The sequence below is a fragment of the Cetorhinus maximus genome, chromosome 19, assembly GCF_964194155.1.
Source record: "Cetorhinus maximus chromosome 19, sCetMax3.hap1.1, whole genome shotgun sequence".
Taxonomy (NCBI): domain Eukaryota; kingdom Metazoa; phylum Chordata; class Chondrichthyes; order Lamniformes; family Cetorhinidae; genus Cetorhinus; species Cetorhinus maximus.
Genome location: NC_135897.1, coordinates 79,234,346 through 79,260,543, shown reverse-complemented (window position 1 = coordinate 79,260,543; position 26,198 = coordinate 79,234,346). Strand labels below are relative to the sequence as shown.

Genomic DNA, 26,198 nt, shown 5'->3' with positions numbered 1-26,198 from the left:
ATTATCAGTCTCCCATGCGGGGCTTTATCAAAAGCCTTGCTGAAGTCCAAGTAGACTACATCAAATGCGTTGCCCTCATCTGCACACCCGGTCACCTCTTCGAAAAATTCAATCAAATTGGTCAGAGATGATTTCCCTTTAACAAAACTATGCTGACTGTCCCTGATTAATCCCTGACTCTCCAAGTGTAGATTGATTCTGTCCCTCAGGATTGCTTCCAATAGTTTCCACACCACTGAGGTTAGACTTGCAGGCCTGTAATTCCCTGGTTTATCCCTTCCTCCCTTCTTGAATAACGGTACCACATTGGCTGTCCTCCAGTCCTCTGGCACCACTCCTGAGGCCAAAGAGGTATTGACTATTATTGCCAGTGCCCCTGCTATCTCCTCCCTTGCCTCACTCAACAGCCTGGATACATTTCATCTGGGCCTGGAGATTTATCTACTTTTAAGCCTGCCAGATGACATAGAACCTCCTCCCTTTCTATGCTAATTTCTTCAATTATATCACAGTCCTTCTGCCTGATTTCCATACCCACATCGTCCCTCTCAATTGTGAACACCGACACAAAGTATTCATTTAAAAACCTACCTATGTCTTCCGGCTCCACACACAAATTACCACTATGGTAATTGGCCCTACTCTTTCCCTAGTTATCCTCTTACTCTTAATGTACTTGTAAAATAACTTTGGACTTTCCTTTATTTTGCCTGCCAATGTTTTTTCATGCCCCCTTTTTGCTCTCCTAATTTCCTTTTTAAGTTCCCCCCTATACATTCTATACTCCTCCAGGGCTTCCACTGTTTTGAGCCCTCGGTATCTGCCATAAGCCTCCATTTTTCCCATCATCCAATCCTGTATATGTGGAATAGAGCTTTTGTCAGCTAAATTGTCTAATGGGTTAAATGGTCTAAAAGTGATTATTTTGCAGTAAGGAATGATGTAAACTAATCAAGCTCATCATGCGGAGTATCTTTGAAAAGTTTGTGGTTACAACTGCATCCTGTTATGTGCTGAACAAAACAATGGTGCTCTAATTAAATCTGCTGATATGGTAATTTAATCGGTTTATCAGATAAACCGGTTCACCACTATTGCACTGGCAAAGATTAAATGTGCACTACTTGCTTCAGCGATGATTTGGCTGCCGCTAGTAGTGCCATTTAAAGGAAAAGGAAACGTCAGACTTGAAATGTGATGTTCTGTGTGTGTGTGTTCTGTTGAAGGGTCATTCGGACTCGAAAGGTTAACTGTGTTCCTCTCCGCAGATGCTGCCAGACCTGCTGAGTTGTTCCAGGTATTCTGGTTTTTGTTTTTGTTTTTGATGTTTCTGTTGGCTTCCTGTTCTGAGACTATTGTCCTCTCTCTCCCCTGACAATATCGCCAGCTTTTCACCAGGCGTGCTCCAAAGGACCGCCCATGCCAGTTTCTTCCAGCAAATATCAGGATATGATCTGGTGCCGCCGTCCCTAGTTTCACAGAAGGATTCCGAAGCCCGTGGTAGGAGTGGCGGATCGAGTGTCTGCAGACAGGTAAGCAAGTGCCCCGATTTGTAACATGAGCGACGGGGTTGATCAGTGTGTGTCCGTGGACAGGTCAAGACAGTGGGGAGGATGGATCTCCTGGTTAGGCTGTGTTGTTTCGGCGCACATGGTCGGAATGATCACTTTTTAATGTATTTTCAGCCAATTGAACGCTGTGGGCAGAGGGGCAAAGGCTCACTCTCCTTCCACTTTCTTCCTGTAAACGCTGGCAACGCCCTTGGCACAGGTTCACTGTAAAGTGACAATAATCTCCCACCAACCCGAGGGAAGGTTTCCATGGCTCTTCAGAATGAAGGGTTGCCTTTGATGGAGAAAAAAATACATTTGATTCAGTGGGTTCCCTTTTTTTAAAAAAACAAAAGTGAGTAATACATGCCCCTTCTTGCATAATTAATAACCAGCAGCTTGGACATATTTCTGGGACTTCAATTTTGTTAATTGTGGTGAAAAACAGATGTTTCCTGTTGAAACTCCCCACACAAAGTCTGCAGGGAAATGTGATTGTTTTTTGCAAAAATCTGAAGTCTGGGCAGTCTTGTGATTTTAGTTTACAATACTCATCTCTTATCCAACCCATTTCTGTACACATTGTCTCTGTCTAGATATCAGCATTTTCTGCACTCCTGCTGTTGGCAGTTTTTTTTTAATGACCTAAGTCATTACTTTTGTAATTCACACCCTCACCTCACCATTTCCCTTCCAACTTTTAGAAGACTCCTAAAGACCCTTCTCTCTAATTAGCTTTTCTATCCCCCTCCTTTCCCATTTCTCTCCCCCTGCTGTGCCTTTTACACGCCAGGCTTGCTATCGCAGTGAAAAATGTTGTGCTGCTGGGAGTTTTACCTCATGCAAAAGAATGTGGACTATTGGTGAAAGGCAACTCATCCATAAGAACCATAGAACCATAGAACACTACAGCACAGAAAACAGGCCATTCGGCCCTTCTAGTCTGTGCCGAAATATTATTCCACTAGTCCCATTGACCTGCACCTAGTCCATAACCCTCCAGACCTCTCCCATCCATGTATCTATCCAATTTATTCTTAAAACTTAAGAGTGAGCCCGCATTTACCACGTCAGATGGTAGCTAGTTCCACACTCTCACCACTCTCTGAGTGAAGAAGTTCCCCCTAATGTTCCCCCTAAACCTTTCCCCTTTCACCCTAAAGCCATGTCCTCTCGTGTTTATTTCTCCTAATCTAAGTGGGAAGAGCCTACTCGCATCTACTCTGTCTATACCCCTCACAATTTTGTAAACTTCTATCAAATCTCCCCTCATTCTTCTACGCTCCAAGGAATAAAGTCCTAACCTGTTTAATCTTTCCCTGTAACTCAACTCCTTAAGACCCGGCAACATCCTAGTAAATCTTCTCCGCACTCTCTCAATCTTACTGATATCCTTCCTGTAGTTAGGCGACCAGAACTACACACAATACTCCAAAGTTGGCCTCACCAATGTCTTATACAACCTCATCATAACATCCCAACTCCTATACTTAATATTTTAATTTATGAAGGCCAGTATGCCAAAAGCTTTCTTTACAACCTTGTCTACCTGTGACGCCACTTTCAGGGAATTATGTATCTGAACTCCCAGATCCCTTTGTTCCTCCACACTCCTCAGTGCCCTTCCATTTACTGTGTATTGAGGCCTTCATGCAACAGCACAGAACTGTTTAGAATTTAGTCTTTAATGGCACATTGTAGTGGCAGCTTGCGTGTGCAATGTGAATGTCATACTTATGCAGTGGATTGGTGCCCACTAAGATGGAAGCGCATATTTGTGGCAGAGATAGCTTTACTCTGACATCAAACTTCTATTTTTGCATTTGACCTCAATGATTTGACTTTCTTCCTTTAATAATGGCAATAAATTGTGGTTGTCAATCTAGAATTGAGTGTGATGAGAATGACACCCAAGCCAGTTCTTTTATGTATTTCTCAATGGCTACAAAAAACATGAAGCTGTAGATATTGCCAATCTTTGATTGTCGTTAAAAACCCATCTGATTCACTGATGTCCTTTAGGGAAGGAACTCTGCTATTCTTACATGGGACAGAATTCTCGGTTCGGCGCGTGCATCCCGACATCACCGCGCGTCATTTAGATTTTCAGTTCGGCGGGCGCGCAGCCGGATCAGCTGTGCACCCGCCGAACTGTCAAAGGCCTGTTATGGCCATTAATTAACTAATTAAACCTATCGAGAAAACTGCCCGTCCAAACTTAAGGTTGGCGGGGGGGGCAGGAGAAGAGCCCAGGCGGCCTTCGCATTTTTCATGGAAGCTCATCCACAGATGGGATGAGGCTTCATGAAGGGTTTATAAATTAAATAAAGTTTTTCGTTAAAGTTCATTGACATGTCCCAGCTCAAATTTTTTGTTCTTTCTTAAAATTTTTCAAACTTGAAACTTGAAGATTTCTGTGCTCTTTCACGTGCAGCACTCCTGTCTCAGGGAATCGCCCCCCCACCACCGCCCCCCCCCCCACCCCCCTGCCTGGACAGGGGGCGCACAGCACTTGCGGGTGCGTGTCATGCTGGGCTGGCCTTAATTGGCCTGCCCACGTAAAATTGGTGGCACAGACTCGATCAGGGGCGCCAATCAGGTCCGTACCCGCCCCTGCACAACCCGCCCCCACACAACCCTCCCAGCGGGGTGGAAAATTCTCCCCATGTCCTAGCCTACATGTGACTCCAGACCCATAGCAATGTGATTGACTCTTAACTGTGCTCTGAAACGGCCTGAGAAGCCACTCAGTTCGAGAGTGATTAGGGATGGGCATCAAATGCTGGCCATGCCAGCGACACCCACATCCCATGAAAGAATAAAAACAATTCAGTATCCATCAGTGGCATCAATCACATTCTTAAATATGCTTTCCTGCTTCAACAGGCTATATTATATGATAGTGTTCATTTCACTGAAAATTCAGTATGTTAGTTTTTCCGAACAGCCCATTTTCTGTTTGTATCGTTGTGCATGAGTCCTAATCCCTTATTCCTCTGTACAGGTAGTGACTCAATTAGCACAGACTCCACAAATGGTAACAACTTTCCAATATTTTACCAAATGGTATCTGTTTATGTAGGAGCCCAGATAATATGTAATGGTATTACAGATGAACACAAATCTGGCCGCATCACAACCCCATCACAAACATTTAAAGCTGTTAAAGAGTAGGATACCTAAAATGAATTTTATTTCTCTCTTCCTTATCCAGGGATATTAAGGTGCCCACTGTAATTTTCGTGACGGAGAACTTTCCCCCTGTCGGGGCAGTTGTGCGGGGATGGGCATGAACCCGATCGGCGCCACCATTTTACGTGGGCGGGACAATTAAGGCCCACCCAGCTTGACGTGCGCCCAGGAGCGCTGTGCGCTCCCTGTGCGGGTGGGGGGGATTCCCTGAGTTGGGGCCTGAGCCCTGAGCATGTACGTGAAAGAGCGCAGAAATTTCCCTGAGGGACCTCCGGGAGATTAGTTTTAAAAAGCTGAATAAAGAAAAGAAAAAGTTTTAAGACATGTACCCTCATGTGACAGTGTCAAATGAGCTGGGACATGTCAATGAATTTTTCAAAAATTTTTATTCAATTTATAAACACTTCATGAAACCTCATCCCGCCCGTGGATGAGGTTCCATGAAAAATGTGAAGGCCGCCTGGGTTCTTCGCCTTAAGGTTGGACGGGCAGCTCAGTTTATTGGCTTAGTTAGTTTTTAAATGGCCTGAATAGGCCTTTGACAGTTCGGCGGGCATGCAGCCGGCACCCACTCCCCGACCTGAAAATTCTGCCCATGGAGATTGCCTAATTTAGCACAGGTCGCAAATTTAATTTGTGAAACTAGCAGCATATAAAGGTGTTAGCTGTGGCTCTGTTGGTAATATTCTTTGGTAAGATTTTAGAGTCCATTATTAAGGATGAGATTTCAGAATACTCGGAAGTGCATTGTAAAATCGGGCAAAGTCAGCATGGTTTCATCAAGGGGAGGTCATGCCTGACAAATCTGTTAAAATTCTTTGAGGAGGTAATGAGTAGGTTATACAAAGGAGAGCCAATGGATGTTATCTACTTGGACTTCCAGAAGGCCTTTGACAAGGTGCCGCACAGGAGGCTGCTCAGTAAGATAAGAGCACATTGTGTTAGAGGCAAGGTACTAGCATGGATAGAAGATTGGCTGTCTGGCAGGAGTCAGAGAGTGGGGATAAGGGGGTCCTTCTCATAATGGCGGCCGGTGGCTAGTGGAGTTCCACAGGGGTCAGTGTTGGGACCAAACTTTTCACTTTATACATTAATGATCTAGATGAAGGAACTGAGGGCATCCTGGCTAAGTTTGCAGATGATACAAAGATAGATGGAGGGACAGGTAGTATTGAGGAGGTGGGGAGGCTGCAGAAGGATTTGGACAGGTCAGGAGAATGGGCAAAGAAGTGGCAGATGGAATACAACGTAAGGAAGTGTGAGGTCATGCACTTTGGTAGGAAGAATAGAGGCATAGACTATTTTCTAAATGGGGAGAGAATTCAGAAATCTGGAGTGCAAAGGGACTTGGGAGTCCTAGTCCAGGATTCTCTTAAGCTTAACTTGCAGGTTGAGTCGGTAGTTAGCAAGGCAAATGCAATGTTGGCATTTATTTTGAGGGGACTAGAATATAAAAGCAGGGATGTGCTGCTGAGGCTTTATAAGGCTCTGGTCAGACCACATTTAGAACATTGTGAGCAATTTTGGGCCCTGTATCTCAGGAAGGATGTTCTGGCCCTGGAGAGGGTCCAGAGGAGGTTCACGAGAACGATCCCAGGAATGAAAGGCTTAACATATGAGGAACGTTTGAGGACTCTGGATCTATACTCGATGGAGTTTAGAAGGATGAGGGGGGATCTGATTGAAACTTACAGAATACTGAAAGGCCTGGATAGAGTGGACGTGGGAAAGATGTTTCCATTAGTAGGAGAGACTAGGACCCGAGGGCACAGCCTCAGAGTAAAGGGAAGACCTTTTAGAACAGAGATGAGGAGAAACTTCTTTAGCCTGAGAGTGGTGAATCTATGGAATTTATTGCCACAGAAGGCTGTGGAGGGCAGGTCATTGAGTGTATTTAAGACTGAGATAGATATGTTCTTGATTGGTAAGGGGATCAAAGGTTACGGGGAGAAGGTGGGAGAATGGGGTTGAGAAACTTATCAGCCATGATTGAATGGCGGAGCAGACTCGATGGGCCAAATGGCCTAATTTCTGCTCCTATGTCTTATGTCTTACTGTTGCATTAGAAGTTGGTAGGTTCAAGACCCAATCTGTAACTTGAGCACAAAAATCAAAGCTGACACACCAGTACATTATTGAGGGAATGCTGCACTGTCAGAGATGCTGTCTTTTGGATGAGATGTTAACCGAGGCACTGTCTGGTCTCTCCGGTGGATGTAAACTTTCCTGTGACGTTACCTCAGTGTCCTGGCCAATATGTGCTCCTCAATCAACTTCAAAAAACTGATTATCTGTTGATTATCACAGTGATGTTTGTGAGAGCTTGCTGAGCATTAATTGGCTATGGTGTTTCCTCCTTTACAACAATGTCTGCACTTCAAAAAGCATTTCATTGGCTATAAGGTGCTTTGGGATGCCCAGTGGTTGTGAAAGGCACGATATAAATGCAAGTCTTTTTTCATGGCCCACTGAGTCATGGAATTTATTCAACAGCTTACATCGATAAAATTGTGGTTCCAGGTACCAACCAAAGGTAAATCCTTTGAGTATGTCTTTTACATTAGTTCTATGTAGCTGCATTTACACTGCCATGTTCATTGATAGAGTGTAATTTATGATGTATATCAATGCAGTATAATAATAACAATTGCAGTATAAATCAGAAATTATTTAAGTGTCCTGAAGCCGCGAGGTATTAGACCCACCACCCTCCCCTCTCCAAGAAACCATCTCCCATTAGTGCAATATAAATTCAACCTATTTTGCTCAAACCTGGCAATGACCGAAAAGCATGGTTATTTAAAAGAATGAGTAGGATTACCAACTCTGTTTTGAGGCAGTCCAGGAGGGTCACTGCGTGGTGTTCTAAGCATGTGACCTTGACCGTGTGACATCTGTAAATGTCATCACATCTCTCTCCTTAGTCTCTGGTTTGGACTCAGGTTCTGTGTGAAGGTGATAACTCTGAACGAGGAATCTCACGATCTATATTTGAACTTTGCACGTCAAAACCATCTGGCTCAGGTCAACCTGAATCAAATGATCTGAGAAGCCTCTCAGTTCAAGGGTGATTAAGGATGGGCAACAAATGGTGGCTTTAGGCCCATTGATGAACTTGCATGATATACTGCGCGAAATGATCTTATGAGGCTACTGTGCAAGCTTGGTACTGAAATAGGGAGCTTCAAACACATACTGTGGCTGCTCTGATCAGATCATTTCATGCTGTATATCATGAACATTCATGAATGGACCTAAAGCTGTCACTTTCAGCCCTGAAAAATGTCCAGTCTACCTCAGGTTACCCTGGAAGGACAAGGTACCTCAAAAATTTGAGCGATGGGTGAAGCTAGCTGTTTCACGCTGCTACTATACAGTAGCAACAAATGGTATTCACCACTAACAGGATGCTGCCATCAAGTCAAAAAGACATTCTGCCTTTCACACAAATGAGAAATGTGGTGTATGAATTTCAGTGCCAGAGCGATGCTAGGTATGTAGGCTGTATGTCCTAAAGACTAGTGGTTTGTATCTAACAGCATGTCCCAGGTACTGTTCACAACAGGCAAGGTACAGACCATACCCAACCAGCCCGTGCTTGCTAAACTCAAAACACAGTGTCCAACATTCGATGTGATTCTGTGATTGAACAACATTTGCTAAATAATTCTCAGTGTGCTAAGAATTACGCAGACAACCAATTTAAGATTGTCAGTTGGGCTCGCAATGTGGTGCATTTGCATGTACTGGAACCTACTTATATTAATATTACTTCACATACAGTATAAATTGTTGTTTTCCCCTTATATTGGTATTCTTGTGAGTGTCCTGATGAGTGCAAGATGAAAAGCTTCAACATGTCTCTTTTTTCCACAATACTCAAGTTCTCTCTTGATTCCTGACCACCATTCTCACTAACCAGTCTCTTTCTTTTTCTCCTTGATCTTGGTCCCTACTCATCATTTCCCCATGAGCTCTCCACCGTCGTATTGTTCCCAGCACAGGAGTGCTCCTGGTTCTTCCTTTAGCATTGAAAAACAATAGGGGCATTAGGCAGGAAATTTAAAGCACAACAATTGCCTAGACTTGTCTAGGAGATCCTTGCCCCATTCCGGTAGACTTCCCGGTGATTCGGGAAAGTTGGCAACTCTAGCTAGAGAAGAGGGAAGACGAAATGAGGAATCTCATTGTTAAAAGGAGATTTCTGAGTAGAACGCCCAGGACAGGAAATGAAAGTAATCGCCAACACAATTAAATGCTCCTTTAGTCAATCTTTTGCTGTGTGTATGAACAATAAAAGACTTTGTAAAATAAAAGCAAAATACTGCAGATGCTGGAAACCTGAAATAAAAATAGAAAATGCTGGTAAAACTCAGTAGGTCTGGCAGCATCTGTGGAGGGACAAGCGTGTTCTCTCTCCACAGATGCTGCCAGACCTGCTGAGTTTTACCAGCATTTTCTTATATCATTATAAAAGACTTTGTAAATCTGATTTAATAGCTGTTTTAATGAAAAGCTGCACTAATTGTCTATGAAACTAATAAACTCAGCTTCAGTTAAAGGACTCCTTATATTGTGTCACAAAATTTGCATTAAAAACTGGAAATAAAACTAAAAAGGAAATGCATCAGACAATTCAAATGGGCTATTGTAGTTTGCAATCATTGGGATGATGAAATCCTGACTTGGCCAATAATGTAAAATAGACTGCTGATGTCCTAAAGGGCAAAAGGTTAAGAGAAAAGAATTGGATCACAACTACAATTTTAATTTAATTAATAACTGTTTTGTGCATTGCTCAATAATCATAACAAAACTGTGAACCAATCCTAATGAAACCAGATTGCCCTTTATGTCACAAACTTGAGACTCTACAAATAAGAGTTAATATCTATTAAATAGTTGTATTAAGTTTGGAAAATTCCTTAAGCAATCTACCCAACTTCAGAACTGTTATCCCCACCATGCCCAGTAAAACCAAGGCAACTCAAAAGTTTGACTAAACTCACCCCCATAAGAGGCAGGACAGAATCGTACCGATGTAGCCATATCCCTTACATGGTTCAAGTCCTCAACTAAGTATTTAAATGGTGGCATTTATATGTACTTCAGTGCCTGTAATGTAGGAATGATGTATTGATTTGTAATTTCAGTATAGTTTTCATTCATCGTTCCATCTAATTAATATCTTGTTCATCACTTCCCTGTTACCTCCTGATTTTGTCTGCTTTTTGTTAATATGATTGCTACATGTTTCCATCTTTTTAACTTGATTGCTTAGCTTATAAATGAATTTTTTGATGTCCGTTACATTGCAATTCAGCCAATGAGTTGTGAACGAGTTTCTTGAATGAAATACCATTATTCTTAGTATGAAGCCTAACATGAACTTAGGTGTGATTTCCTTCTGTGTTTGATTGCTGCTGTGTGAAGGCGCTATAACTTGAGATAGAAAGAAGTGTGACTTTTTAGAGATCAGAATGTTCATACCTGGAGTGAGCTAGAATCTAATTCTTCGTTCTATCCCAGCCATCCTGACCTTGGCTTTAACAGTTAAACTAAGGTGCTGAAGCAGTTCACACCTGGGTTCTCACAAACACTCTTACAGTTCAATTAACCGTCTTAACTTTTGCAAAGCCGCAGGTTTGTGCATCTCTTTCAGAAATAATTGCTGCTGGGTGCAGATTAAGGTACACTTTATTTTAGCTCATTTGTAATTCAGTGTAAATTTAAACAGAAGCAAAGTACTGTGGATGCTGGAAATCTGAAATAAAAACAGAACATGCAGAAAATACTCAGCAGGTCAGGCAGCATCTATGGAGAGAGAAACAGAATTAACGTTTCAGGCCTGTGACCTTTCATTAGAACCTTCATCAGGTTAGTCCCTTGGTATAGTTGTTTCAAACATCCTCCAATACTGTATTTATCCGCAACTTTTAATATTTCTTACTAAAGAAAACTTCTGTGACAAGCAAAGTCAAATTTCTGACCTCCTCGTAGGCTGGACTGCCTCTTTGTGGTTTTTGTTTGAAACAATTCTCTAAGCAAGCGGTGGGTAGCCAGTTGAAGCAATTAAGGTCCTTCTGCCACACCAACTGGAATTTTCCTGTCAATAGGTGGCTGAACAGGGGCCCAGCGGTGAAAAATAATTTAAAGCTTCCCCACCACCATCCCCACCAGCACTGTCAATGCAGAACGCTGTGACCATTTTTATTTTCAAAACTTTTAAAAGTGCTGAGAAGGGCACATTGTCATTCTTACCATGGTGGAGAGTCTCCTATCAGCCTTAATTGGCTGACAGGCATGCTCTCTGGCCTTTAATTGGTCATTCTTTGGAAAATCTAATTGGGTGACTATTTCTGACACAGTGCGAGGTCATGACCTGCATTTGGTCCCAGCATTGGAGTCCTGAACCCAAAACAAAATTGCTGCCCAGAATTACAGTGTTGATGACCTATAATCAGAACTAGAAATAGGCATGTAACAGGTTTTAAGCAAAGTAGAGGTGGGCGGGGGAAAGGTTGTATGGTAGTGGGAAGAATACAAGGGAAGGATTGTGAAAGGGTGGAAGGCAGGAGAGGTTAAATAACAAAAGGAATGATGGTGCGAGACAAAAGGAGATGGTAATGGGATATGTAAAGAAACAAAGGATGGGCCTAGTGGAATTGTGAATGGGTAAAGCAGAATTGTCACCAACAGCTGCCGTCTGGAAAAGTGGGGACAATGGTTCTGATCGGAACGTGTTTAAATCAATGTTGAGCCCAGAGAGCTGTAAGGTGCCTTATGGAAAGATGATGTGTTGTTCCTTGAGTTTACATTGTGTTTCACTGGAACAGTGTAGCAGACCAAGGATAAAGCGGTGAGAGTGGGAGTGGGGAGGATGATAGGTGACCAGAAGCTCAGTTCAGACTTGTGGACAGAACAAAGGTGTTCCGCAAAACAATCACTCAATCTGCGTTTGCCCTCCCAATGTAGAGGAGACTATATTGTGAGCAGCGAAAATGTAGACTAAATTGAAAGAAGTACAAGTCAACTACTGTTTCACCTGGGAGGAAGTGTTTGAGGCCTTGGACGGTGGGAAAGGGGAAGGCAAAAGGGCAGATGTTGCTTTTCACGGGTTTGTAGGCAAAAGTGCCATGGGAAGGAGCGGGGTTGTTGGGGATGATTGACTGGAGTTGTTGTGGAGGGAATGGTCCTATTATCATCCTGAAAAAGGAAAGGAGGGGAGGGGAATATGTATTTGATAGAGACTTCACGCTGGAGGTGCTTGATTCATTGAATGCCCAGATTTGTTAATTGATTTCAAATCCACTGGCTGCTGTGGTGGTGGCATTTGAACCCATTTCACCAGAGAATTAGCCTAGTTCTCAGAATTGCTAGCTCAGTGACATTACCAGTATGCCACCATCTCCCCAGTGGGGACTGTTGGGGTGGAAGACTAGGTCAAGGAGAACCCTATTGAGGTTCTGGAAGGGAGGAAAAGGGTGAAAGCAGAATAGCGGGAAATGGAATGAACATATTTGAGGCTCCTGTCAACCACTGTGAAGGGGAACCTGTGGTTAAAGTAAGTTGAAGGCATATCAGAAGCACCGGTAGCATCATCAGAACAGATGTGAGGTGATGGAGAAACTCGGAGAATAGATTCCTTATAGGAAGCAGGGTGGGAGAAAGTAGTCAAGATAGCTGTAAGGATCAGTAGGCTTATAGTGTATATTGGTTAATAGCCCAGAAATGGAGGCAGAGAAGTCAAGGAAGGGAAGTGTCGTAGATGGGTCATGCAAAGTTGAGGGAAGGGTGAAAATTGGAAGCAAAGTTGCAGAGATTTTGCAGTTTGTGGTGAGAACAGGAAATGGCATTGACACAGCCATCCAGGAACCGAAAAGAGATGAAGTGGGCATACAGAGGACAGGAACAAAGAATATCTCACACATCCCACAAAAAAATACACACATAGCTTGGACCCATGTGTGTTCCCTTAGCAACATCTTTTATTTAGAGGAAGTGAGTGGAGCCAAAGGAGAAGTTGTTCAATATGAGAACATTCAGCCAAGGGGAGGAGGTAGTGGATGGAGGCTGGTTGGGTCTCTCTTCAGCGAACCCTCAGGCTATCCTGGTGGGTGATGGAGGTGTAGAGGGATTGGATACTCTTGATGAAAAGGAGGTGGTTAGGGATGGAAAAGTGGAAACCGTTGCAGTGGTGGAGGGCATCAGAAGAGTGGTGGATGTTGGAGGGGAGAGACTGAGTGAGGGAGAAAAATTGGAGTTGCGATAGGAAGAAATCAGTTCAGTGGGGCAGGTACAGACTGAGACAATATATCTACCAAGGCAGTCCTGTTTGTAAATTTTGGGAAGGATGTAGAAGTGAATAATGCAGCCTTGGGGAACTATGGGCGGGGTTTTCCGCACCCACCTGCCCCCGGGATCATCCGGTCCCACCGCAAGTCAATGGACTTCTGGCTGGGGCACTGCCTCACCCACAACAAGTCCCGCCCGTGACAAGGCCAGAAAATCCCAGCCTATGAGGTTGGAGGCCATGAAAGGAAAATCTCCAGAGGTGATAATGACAGTAACAATCTTGAAATCGATATCTTGTTGATCGCAGGGCTATTTGCATGCCAAACAGCATAAACGGCAAGTGATAGACAGAGCTAAGCGATCCCACAACCAACGGATCAGGTCTAAACTCTGCAGTCCTGCCACATCCAGTCATGAATGGTGGTGGACAATTAAACAACTCACTGGAGATGGGGGCTCCACAAATATCCCCATCCTCAATGATGGAGGAGCCCAGTACATCAGTGCAAAAGATAAGGCTGAAGTACTTGCTACAATCTTCAGCCAGAAGTGCCGAGTGGATGATCCATCTTAGGCTCCTCCGGAGGTCCCCAGCACCACAAATGCCAGTCTTCAGCCAATTCGATTTACTCCACGTGATATCAAGAAATGGCTGAAGGCACTGGGTACTGCAAAGGCTATGGGCCCTGGCAATATCCTGGCAATAATACTTGTGCTCCAGAATTTGCCGCACCCCTAGCCAAGCTGTTCCAGTACAGTTACAGCACTGGCATCTACCCGGCTATGTGGAAAATTGCCCAGGTATGTCATGTACACAAACAGCAGGACAAATCCAGTCCAGCCAATTACCAGCCCATCAGCCTACTCTCCATCATCAGTAAAGTAATGGAAGAACTCAACAGTGCTATGAAGCAGTACTTACTTAGCAATAACCTGCTCACTGATGCCCAGTTTGGGTTCTGCCAGGGCCCCTCAGCTCCTGACCTCATTACAGCCTTGGTTCTAACATGCACAAAAGAGCTGAACTCCCGAAGTGAGGTGAGAGTGACTGCGCTTGACATCAAGGCCGCATTTGACTGAGTGTGGCATCAAGGAGCCCTAGCAAAACTGAAGTCAATGGGAATCAGGGGGAAAACTCTCCACTGGTTGGAGTCATACCTAGCACAAAGGAAGATGGCTGTGGTTGTTGGAGGTCAGTCATCTCAGCTCCAGGACATCACTGCAAGAGTCCCTCAGGGTAGTGTCCTCAGCCCAACCATCTTTAGCTGCTTCATCAATGACTTTCCTTCCATCATAAGATCAGAAGTGGGGATGCTCGCTGATGATTGCACAATGTTCAGCATCATTTGCGACTCCTCAGATACTGAAGCAATCCATGTCCAAATGCAACAAGATCTGAACAATATCCAGGCTTGAGCTGACAAGTGGCAAGTAACATTCGTGCCGCCCAAGTGTCAGGCAATGACCATCTCCAACAAGAGAGAATCAAATCATCGCCCCTTGATGTTCAATGGCATTACCATCACTGAATCCCCCACTATCAACCATCTACAAGATGCACTGCAGGAATTCACCAAGGCCCCTTCGACAGCACCTTCCAAACCCATGACCCCTACCATCTAGAAGGACAAGGGTAGCAGATAGATGGGAACACCACCACCTGGGAGTTCCTCTCCAAACCACTCATCATCTTGACTTGGAAATATATCACCGTTCCTTCACTGTCGCTGGGTCAAAATCCTGGAATTCCCTTCCTAACAGCACTGTGGGTGTACTTACACCACACGGACTGCAGCGGCTCACGAAGGCAGCTCACCCACCAGCTTCTCAAGGGGAACTAGTGATGGACAATAAATGCTGGCCCAGCCAGCGACGTCCACATCCCATGAATGAATACAAAATAAGCGAAGGGATCACAGTCCAAGCGTAGTAGGAAGAGGTCTCTGAGGATTGGCATTCAGCTTCGCTATGCAGAGATCAGTTCACCAAACAAGAACAGGACCACCCTTGTCTGCAGATTTAATGGCATTGTTGGGGTTGGATCTGAAAGAACAAAGTGCTGAAAGTTCAGAGGGAACTGAGTGAGTGAGGGGAACAGAGGAATTGAAACAGCCAATACCATTGAAGTAGTTCTGAATGAAAAGAGCTAAAGCAGCCAAAAGGTCAGATGGAGAAGTTCAGGCAAAACAAGAAATCTGAAGGCAGGAGAAAGGGTCTGCCCTGTTGTGAGGTGTCCTGCCCAAAGAAGTGGGCATGGAGGCGAAGGTGATAGAAGAAGAGCTCAGCATTGTGCCAAACTCAACACAGGGATGAAGCTGTGTCTGATTCAACTTGATCTTGTTTAGTTTGTAGATAAGATTTTGAATTCATAGATGAGTTCAAATGGCAGCAATTGAAATTTGGTAAACTGAACTTGCAACACCATCCACCTCAGGTACTGTATGTATCTGAGACCTCATTTGAAGACTCCTTATTTCTGTAATCTCCTCCTGCCTACAAGCCTGTCAGATATTTGCACTCCTCCAATTCTGGCCTTTTGAGCATCAATTTTAATCTCTCCAGCTGCTAAGGCCCTTAGCTCTGGAATTCATCCCATAAGTTCTCCACCTTTTCTATCTCTCTTTCCTCCTTTAATTGCTCCTTACAATGGTTGACCAAGCTATTTCTCATCTGTCATGATATTGCCCTATGTGGCTCAGTGTCACATTTAATACTCCTGTGAAGCACCTTGGGATGTTTTACTATGTTAAATATAAATACAAGTTGTTGTTGTACAGTGAAAGTAGCTGTGGCAATTTGGCATTCGGCTCATGGATTGTGTTCTTTGTGGGGACAAAAAGCTTGTTGCTACCTAACTCCACACCTTTTTTTCTAACTCTACATGAATCCATACAAGTCGTACTAAATTGTTTTTTTAAAGGGAGGAAATTGCTTTCTAAAAATGATCATTGTTCAGTTTCTTGTCATTTCACTTTTATTCAGCTGAATGCCATTTTCTGGCCAAAGTGAATTGGTGAAACCTGCTGCATGAATGGAAGAGACCTTGGTGGCTATTTCCACTGTAACTCTGTCTTCAAAAAGCACTGTGATTGATGGACTAAGTACTGTGCACAGTATCAGAAACTAGTTAATATAAGGCAGCATTGGATTAAGGATCTTCAACAGGTTCTTGATTTATTACACCCCACTCTGTGTTCCTTTGAAATCATTTGTTGCTAGTGTGCATGCTTTCAGACCTTCCTTTTTTCTGTCGTAGAAAATCTGACTACAGAAACGCCTCCAGCATGTGTGGACGACGTTAAATCTTTTTGTATTTGTTCTTGGGTTGCACGTTACACTGTCAAGGCCCCACTTGTTAGCTTGTTTATTGCACCTGAGTGGACTGAATTTTCACATCCTGACAAATACATGCCAAGGAACCAGACAACTCCTTAAAATCCTCGCTCAGCTCCTCACTAGGAGCTGCCTGAAGTTTTACCACCCGGTTTTAGGTCTCGGAATGAATGATTCCTGAGTCAGATTGTCAAACTAGCTTACTTTAACCAGTTCTGGCTGAATTTGAGGCTACCTTCAAAACCCCTGACCCGTAAGCTACTGAGTGAATGAACGTTTTACCAAACCACCAAAGAAGAAGCTGAACAGGAACTAACGACCATTTATTGCCAACAAAATCAGAACTAAAAGTTAAATGTCACCCGTACAAGTGCTAAGTAGATATAAATACAAGCATTTTAGGTCAAGTAGTAATATAAATAGCAACTCAACAGACCACAGTGAACCGACATTAACCGATGCTCGGTATTAATTATAGCAGCAATCAGAGTCCGTTTATTACAATTAGTGATGTTATTTAAAGATAAGTCTAAATGATAGGCTGGGTTCTAATGCTATTAACCTATCAAATAGCTCATGTTTTTCGTGCATGATTCGCAAGAGTGCAGGGCGACCAGAGGCGAGAACACAGTGGCATCTCAGGGACAGAAAGGCATCTCAGTTAAATATCACATCTGAAATAGTGGTGGCATAGTGGTATTGTCACTGGACCGGTATTCCGGGGACCTGAGTTCAAATCCCATGGCAGATGGTGAAATTTGAATTCAATAAAAGCCTGGAATCAAAAGTCTGCTGATGACCATGAAACCATTGTCAATTGTCCTAAAAACCCACCTGGTTCACTGGGGAAGGGAATCTGCCATCCTAATCTGGCCTACATGTGACTCCAGACCCACAGCAATCTGGTTGACTCTTAAATGCCCTCTGAACAAGGGCAATTAGGGGCTGGCCTAGCCAGCAATGTCCACATCCCATGAATGAGTAACTTGAGCAGCATTGGCTGAGTCAACCTCCATCCTCCCTGGAATACAGACATTCAAGTCTGGAGCACGGAGTTATCTGTTCCACATTGACCTTCAGTTCAGCATCTGAACTCACCTCACCCACAGCAATAATCACAGACACTTATCTCTAAAGAATCTCTGTCTTTGCAGATACCTGGTAAGCTAATTTAGAAATGTTAAGGCTTCCTTACTTAAAAGCCTATGTTAGATCAAAGTCCTTATGATTTGATGGTTTGAATTAGCTGCTTTACAGCCACTTCCCAGCAGTCAGTCCAACATCTGAATTCCATTTTATGTGTGCAATTTTCATGCTTACTCCATTTTGGACACCTTTCATGCAATTAACAGGAAATTTCTCCTTTGGAACTCAAAGGCAGCTATGCATTTCTTTAGAATTTTTCCTACATCATTTATAGGATGTACTGCAGCAAGTTGTCAAGGCTTCTTCAGCAGCACCTCGCAAACATGTGACCTCCATCACCCAGAATCCATGATGCTCCTGTAAAATAATAGAAAGAACTTGAATTGGCATAATTCCTTTCATGTCCTTAGGGGAATCCAATGAGTTTTGCAGTCAACAATTTACTTTCTGAAGTAGTATTCCTCAGGATAATGTTACTGGAGTAATAATCTAGAGGCCCAGATTGATGCTGTGAAGGTATGAGGCTGAATTTTACCAGCTGACTGTGGGCACAAGAAATAAGAGCAGGAGTAGACCATATGGCCCATCGAGCCTGCACAGGCATTTAACATGATCATGGCTGATCTTGGGCTTCAACTACACTTTCCCGCCCACTCCCCATATCCCTTAATTTCCTGAGAACCCAAAGATCTGTCTATCCCAGCCTTAAATATATTCAACAACAGAGCATCCACAACCCTCTAGGGGAGAGAATTCCAAAGATTCACAACCCTGAGTGAAATAATTTCTCCTCATCTCAGTTCTAAACGATTACCCCCTCATCCTGAGACTGTGCCCCCGTGTTTTAGATTCCCTGACCAGTGGAAACAATCTCTCAGCATCCACCCTATCGAGCCCCTTAAGAATTTCATACGTTTCAACGAGATCGTCTTTCTTTCTTCTAAACTCCAGAGAATACAAGCCCAATTTACTCAGCCTCTCATTATAGGGCAGACAGGAGAAGGGGACAAGTGGTAATGTCACTGAACTAGTAATCCAGAGACCCAGACAAATGCCCTGGGGGCATGGGTTCAAATCCCATCATGCAGCTGTGGAACTTAAATTCAATTAATAAAAATCTGGAATATAAAGCTAGTCTCACTTATGGTGACTATGAAACCATTGTCGATTGTCATCAAAACCCATCTGGTTCTCTAATATCCTTTAGGGAAGCAAATCTGCCGACCTTACCTGGTGTGGCCTACATGTGACTCCAGACCCAGAGCAATGTGGTTGACTCTTAACTGCCCTCCGAAATGGCCTCGCAAACCACACAATTGTATTAAACTGCTACAAAAATTTGAATAGAAACAAAACCAGATTCACTCCACCCAATCAACCCTACAAAGTCTTTCTTACTAACATCTGGGGACTTATGCCAAAATTAGAAGAGCTGGCCCACAGACTAGTCATACAACAACATGACATAGTCATGCTCACCGAATCATATCAAACTCCTCCATCACCATCCCTGAGTATGATCTATTCCACCAGCTAGCAAGGGCACAGAACATGAGCTGGGTGGGGAGCCTCAATCCCCATCACTAAGAAAGACCAAGCTGGCCTAGTCCTGAAGGGCATAGCTGCCAGTATGGCAGCTGGTGAGAGGGCCAGCAAGAGGGAAAAACCTACTTGAATTCATCCTCACCAATCTACCTGTTGTAGATGTGCCTGCCCATGACAGTATTGGTAGGGATGACCACCACGCAGTCCTTGTGGAGACACATTGAGGATACCCCCATTGTGTTGTGTGGTATTACCACTGTGCTGAATATGGTAGATTCAGCAACAATCTTGCAACTCAAAACACAGCATCCATGTGGCACTGTGGTCAATCAACAGCAGCAGAATTGTACTGAACCACAATCTATAACCTCATGGTCCTCGCTGTACCATTACCATCAAGCCAGGGGACCAAACCTGCCTCAAAGCGGAGTGTAGGACAATATGCCAGGAACAACACCGGCATACCTAAAAATGAAATGCCAACCTGGTGAGGCTACAGTACAGGAATACATGTGCGCTGAACAGTGGGAGCAGCACAGGATAGATTGAGCAAAGTAACCCCACAACCAATGGGTCAGATCAAAACAGAAAAGATGCTGGAAATATTCAGCATCTGTGGAGAAAGGAGAAGAATGAATGTTTCAGGTCCGTGCCTTTTTGGCAGAATTGGGAAAAGTTAGAAAATAATAGCATTTCTAACCTTTCATTTGCTTAAAACCTATTACATTTCTTGACATTAGGAGAAATTAATCCAAAATGCAGGGAATTAAAGATTTCCTAGAGTAGTTTGAGTAAAATGTAAATCTTAAGTCTCTTCTTCTTAGGCTTAATATCAATTTGTTTTTGATTACACTCCAGTGAAATACCTCGGAACATCTCCCTGTTTCGAAAGGTACCATTTAAATGCAATCTGGTGTTGTTGACTGTATGCCTTCTTTCATGTGGAAATAGTCCAAATGTGCTTCACTGGGCAGGTGCAGATAGTGAGCAGTAGCAGGGTTCAGCAGAAATAGTTAGAATCATGGTTGAGCGAAAGTTTCTTCAGGAAGATTAGTAAGCAGGAAGGCCAGTATCCAATTTTGGGGACGAGGTTCCAGGCAAATAGGGCTGTGGCAGCCCCAATCTCAACATGCAGGACTTCTAACATCATGTCATACCCTGACAAAATTCAATTCAGTATGATCTTCTCCCTGATGTATATCCAAAGCAATTTACTACTTTGTCTCTATTCTGTCCTTCCTGCTGTAATATAGTTGAATAAAAGGTAAAAAAAAAACTACAAATGATGGAAATATGATACAAACCAGAAAATGTTGGTAACACTGAGCAGGTCAGAGCAGACAAGTTAATATTTCAGGTATATATCTCTCATCATTCCGATGAGTCTTGGTTCAGGGTTATACTTAAAATGTTAATGTCCTTGTATTTGCAATAATGTAATTACGGTAAAACAAGGAACTAGGTGTTAACTAATTGATAATCAGCCCATGGTCTTCTAACTATTGTTGCCTTGATGTTGGTTATCACCTCTGATTAAATTTAAAGCTAAACACAGATTGAAGGGGACAGCACGTGAGGGCTTCAGCAGATGCTTTCATCATTGATAATCGCAGAACTATAGAATGGTTAGAGCACAGAACGGGTCCAATAGCACCAACTCCCAGCTCATTTTATAAATGAATTGTTGAGGCAAAACTTGTGTTGATTAATAGGATGTTGCTGTTGGGAAATGGAGCACTTTTCTGTTTCAAAACACCCAAGTACAAGAGTCAAACACTTCCACGTCAAGTACAGCTTCGTTGTCTAAATCGTAAAGCCAGCTTTATTCAGACCCCAATATTTGAAGGTGAAGTTCCACGTGTTGTTAATATTTTTCAGTCAAGAAAGCTGACTTGACAGGCTGTTCAGGTTTATCAGAACATGGAATGTTTTGTCACAACAAAGCAGCGGCGAGAAAACAGCGTACAGTTTTACAGTATAGGATTACTGGATTAGACGCAGCTTCATGGAGTTTCACTCTGTACAAGACATGCAAAGGACGCTGGATCTCTTCGACACCTCATATAAGAGGCTTAGCCTGTCCTTAAACTCGCCAAGATGAAGGTCCTTCACCAATTGTCTTCGGGCCAGTTGAACATCCCCCGCGCCATCCACATAGATGGGGGTGATTCTGGAATTTGAGCAGCACTTCCCTTATCTCAGCAGCCACCCCTCCCAAGAGGCTATCATCGATGAGGAAGTCCAACACCAAGTCAACCGTGCCAGCGCTGCCTTCTTCAAGCTGCATCAACATTCCTTTGACAACAGGGACCTTTGGAAGACAACAAAAGTTCTGGTTTATAAGGCTGTTATGTTGATCACCTTCCTCTACTTTAGCGAAACATGAACTGTCTATCGATGCCACATTAAGATTCTTGACAGCTTCTATCACCGGTAGTTGCGTCGAATCCTGGGGATCAAATGTGAGGGCCGTCGGACTAACACAAGCATCCTCCATGAAGCTGTGTCTACCAGCATTGAAGCCCTGCTCCTGCGGAACCAACTCCGATGGATGGGGCATTGTGTCCGGATGCCCGAAAATCACTTCCCTCGGCAGGTTCTCTTCTCACAGCTCTCCATTGGCCAACGCTCAAAGGGCAGCGAAAGGAAAAGGTGTAAGGATAAGGCGACCTTGAGCGTATCCTTACACCTTTCCCTTTAGCCGCCCTAAAGCATGGAGGCATTAACACCGCTGACTGGGTGGAGAATGCTGCCGATCACTTGGTATGGCTCCACTTGTTCCATCAAGGCGCAAGCCAATTCAAGACTCGGCGACTTGACAGTGAGGCGGAACAGCAGCAGCAGAGGAAGGAAGCCAACCCGAGGCTGTGATTCCCACTCCCCTGCGCAACAACGTGCCCCCCCACTGCGAAAGAACATGTGGATCCAGAATTGGGCTCCTCAGTCATCTGAAGACTCACCAAGCCTGACGGATGTCATCCTCGATTCCAAGGGACTGCCGCTACCAACAACGATGACGAAAGTTTTACAGTATAGGATTACTGACCTGCCCGAGGTTCATGGTGTAATCAATGGCACTTACATTACTTTGTAAGCTGCACCGAAATATCCCTCAACTTCTTCAACAGGAAGGATTTTTTAAAAAATCATTCTCCGGATATGGGCTTCACAAAAAAGACCAGTGTTTATTTGCGATTCCTATTTTCCCTTTAGAAGATAGAGGTGAGCTGCCTATTTGAATCATTGCAGTCTGTGTGCTGTTAATAGGGATCGCTCCCGGTAAAAATGCCTTAAAGACGATTGGAGTTGACTTTCAGTGTATGTCTAAAAACAGTCTTTGGTCATATTAATAAATGACTAGTTTTTATGTTAACTGAACATGCACGATTTCAATTGATTTGAAAGCAGGAACATAGATTTTTATGCATATCTGCAATTAGTCACATACAGTTCGACAGTCCCTTATGTTGTTTTTCTATTGGTATATTTGAGAAGGAGGGAAGAGCTCAGACCTTTGCAATAGGATTTCACATATGTTCGGTACATCTCTCGTTTCCTTTGCTGGGTGCAGTTAGACAGGCAGAAAGTGAATTGTTTTATTTTCTTTCAACACAAATGTCTAATGCTAGGCACCAGAACAAACTGGATTTACCAAATAAAATATTGAAAATATTCCTCCCTGCCAAAGAAAAGTAGAGTTTGGCTTTGCCATCTCCCCACGTAAGCAGTGTACAGTTTTTCACTGCCTCCCAATGGAGACGATTCCAAGTATTTCCTTTCCTTGTTGCTGTTTGGCTTGACAAATTTTAGATGGGCATATGAGTCGATCCCGGTTTTTGGAAGAATTTTTTGAAGCTTTAAAGGTCGACTTATATGCTGCGATCTATAGTAATTCCATCTTCGAACGTGGCAACATGTCTTTTCACCTAATATGAGCATGCCAATAGTCATCACCCAATTAAATAAATGCAGCCTTTTCTGTATGACTCTAACCACAGTGAATAACAAAGCATAACATTAGTACATATTCTACTTTATTGTAACAAAGTCCAAAGTAAACAAGTGGATTTCTGCCCGTTCTGCATTCTCTGCCTATCTAACTGCACCCAGCAAAGGAAACGAGAGATGTACCGAACATATATGAAATTTCATTGCAAAGGTCTGAGCTCTTCCCTCCTTCCCTAATATACCAATAGCAAAACAACATAAGGGACCATCAATCTGTCTGTGACTAATTGCACATGTAACTCCATAAAAATCCATGTTCCTGCATTCAAATCAATTGAAAACTTTGGAAAGAAGAATGCTTGAAGAATGATTCCTAGCTTAAAGAACTTTAGTTACTTAGGCTTAAACGAGCTGTGCCTATTTACTATCGAGAAGGGTAGACCGAAAGGAGACCTGGTAGAGGTCTATAAAGCAATGAAAGCACTGCGTTGCATACCCAGTGATAGATTCCTATGTTCGTATTCCTTCAGTTTGACAGGTTGGGAGGACCGAGGAGCATACATTTAAAATACACAGAAGTAGTGATATGCTAGATGTTAGGTGATTCTTTTTCCAGTAGGTAGCGAGTCCTTGAAACGCATTAACAGCTTTTGCAATGTGTGCTGGCTTTTTGCAAGGCTTCATTAAGCAGATGGAATGCAATGCATGCATTTTGCATCTTATTGTGAGCTTAGAAACGTAATGTGGAAATGGAGGTCTGCATTTTCTTAAACTTTGCAAAGAATGGGTAACTACATTGTTACATTGTTGAGTTTTTACCTGTTCTTGGGTTCAGCATCTTAGTAAAACTCCCGCAGGTGAACGTAGAAGAACCATGCCTCTACCTGCCAATGTTCTAGCCCATAGATCGAACAGAAAATTCTCACCATCGCATTTGGTTTACCAGTTACCTCAAGTGCTTACTCATGACCTTCTGTTATGACGTGGCAGATGATGTGTGCCAGGTGGGCCAAATCCACAAGGGAAACTTGGTCGCGCTATCACAGTGGTTTTGCAATTTGTATTTATTATGAGGAGATGTGTGCACTGAATTCAGAAGCAATAAGTGCACCAAGACCTTTAGAGGTTTTAAAAATTAAAATATTTATTAACAAATTATTAAAAAGATTTCAGGCACATACATAAGACTACGATTACTTACTAATATAATAACTCCTAAAATGCCTAATTAACCTGATTCCCAGTTACACTCCCTTTAAGGCAACAGTCCAAAATAGATTTTAGATTTAAAACAGAACCAGCAAGTTAACACAAAACCCACTTGACAGTGGAATTCCAAATGGCTTTCCCAACTTCAGTAACTCTACATAGCAGACTTATGCACAAATGGCTGGAGGCTTCTTGAAGGCTATTTCACATACTTTTGTTAGATCTTACATGGCCTTTTTCCCATGAAGCATTTAATTCGCCTTTTATATATGTTTCTCTCTTTTTAATAAGTAAATTCTTTTGTTCCATATGTCTTTGAAACTGCATCTTCCTCATAATATAAAATCTTTCATGGGTGGAATTCTACGGCAGCAGGATTTTATGTTCCCGCTAAAGTCAATAGAGTTTAGAACGGCTCGCCGCATTTTACAGCCCCGTCCCCGGCCGTGACGGGGCCATAAATTTCTGGCCCATGTTGCCAATATTGTTAGTAACCTTTGGGAAAAATGAACACATTCCTTAGCCTTGCTTATCTGGCTAGTTGTAAACAGACTAAAATCCCTTTGAAATCCAAGTCTCTTCACTTATCTAAAAATGCAAATTCCCATCACACCTTACATGCTAAGCCAACACCCATGTTTAAACATTAACATGTCAAGCACCTAGCTTCTTTTGATTATTTCAAGCTTGCACTTCAAATATAATTAAATCACACAGACAGACCCAACTATACTTACCCCCGTAAACCTCGTTCACAATAAACCAGAAAAATATTATGAAAATTATTATAGCTTCATCACATTTCCTTAACTTTGGAAGGTGGTAGAATAAAGATTTAATTAGATCATGGTTCGGAATTATAAATTGCAGCATAGAACTATGAGACAGTAACTTCATAAGTGAACAATAACAATTACACTTTTGATAGATAGCAGTTAGCAATAAGCGATTAGCCTGAGTCCACAAAGGACCATTGGCACCCCTCTCCATTAGGAAGAGACAATTGGTTATATATAGGCTAAACTAGTAAACATCAGAGGATGGGAAAATAAGGACTGCAATAAACCTATTGTTTATGAGAATATATAGCTTTCAGTTCTCTGATCTGGTCTTACTTTAAAGTAATACTTGGAATATCTTTAGGTAATATGCTCACTAATATTTTATTAGTATTGTATGGTGACATGGGAATGGTAACTTTAATGGCATCATTTAAGATCAAATTCTTTCCGAACATGCCCTCATTTGGGATTATGAAGAAAGAAATTACATTTATGTATTGCCTTATCCAATTCTTCCAAAACACTATTTAACTAATTCATTTGTTCTGAAGTGTGATTTCTGTTCTCTCATCAGCAAATACAGGAGACAATATTCCCAACAAATGATCAGTTTTTTTTTTTAGTTGGTGTTGCTTGAGGGAGGAATGTTTACTGGGACACTGGGGGAACTCCCTGCTCTTCTTCAAATTTATATCCCTCTAAATGAGCAGATAAATCTCATTTAAAAATCACTTCCATCATCGCAGAGCTTCCCTAGTGCTATTTCTCACCCCGATAATATGAATTTCTTGCTTTACAAAAACTATTTCCATTTTACAAAAGGCGAGTTAGCCAATAATTCAAATTAACGTTATAATTAACACAGCAAAATGAAAAATTAGCAGTAAAAATTAAAAATTAAAGATAATTTACTTTAAGTGACTTCCAGTTAAGAGGAATGGGCTACATATGGAGTCAACCCAAATATGTATTGAAGTCCATAGTGATGTTTAAACCTTTAACCATCTGACTTAGAGACAAGGCAGCCTCCAAAATGGGCACAGGGATTACAATGCACAATTAGCCTGCGCCCATTGACTGCAACATAGGCAGCACATCAACTTTCTGCTGCCTTCTGTTTAAATTATTTCAGCGTCCAGCCATTGCTCACCGTGCTTTTGATTGACTGGATGCCTGAGCATGAGGCCATTATAATGAA

The 26,198-nt window shown here is 42.7% G+C and overlaps 1 protein-coding gene across 1 annotated transcript in view; it reads left to right on the top strand.

Moving 5' to 3' along the window:
* Positions 1–1,154: 1,154 nt before the first annotated feature.
* Positions 1,155–26,198, top strand: part of LOC144693960 (phospholipid scramblase 2-like) — a 76,363-nt gene continuing 51,319 nt past the window's right edge. The window contains exon 1 of the mRNA XM_078564231.1: positions 1,155–1,532. The gene's annotated coding sequence lies outside the window, so the exon portion shown is untranslated. The remainder of the gene's footprint in view (positions 1,533–26,198) is intronic.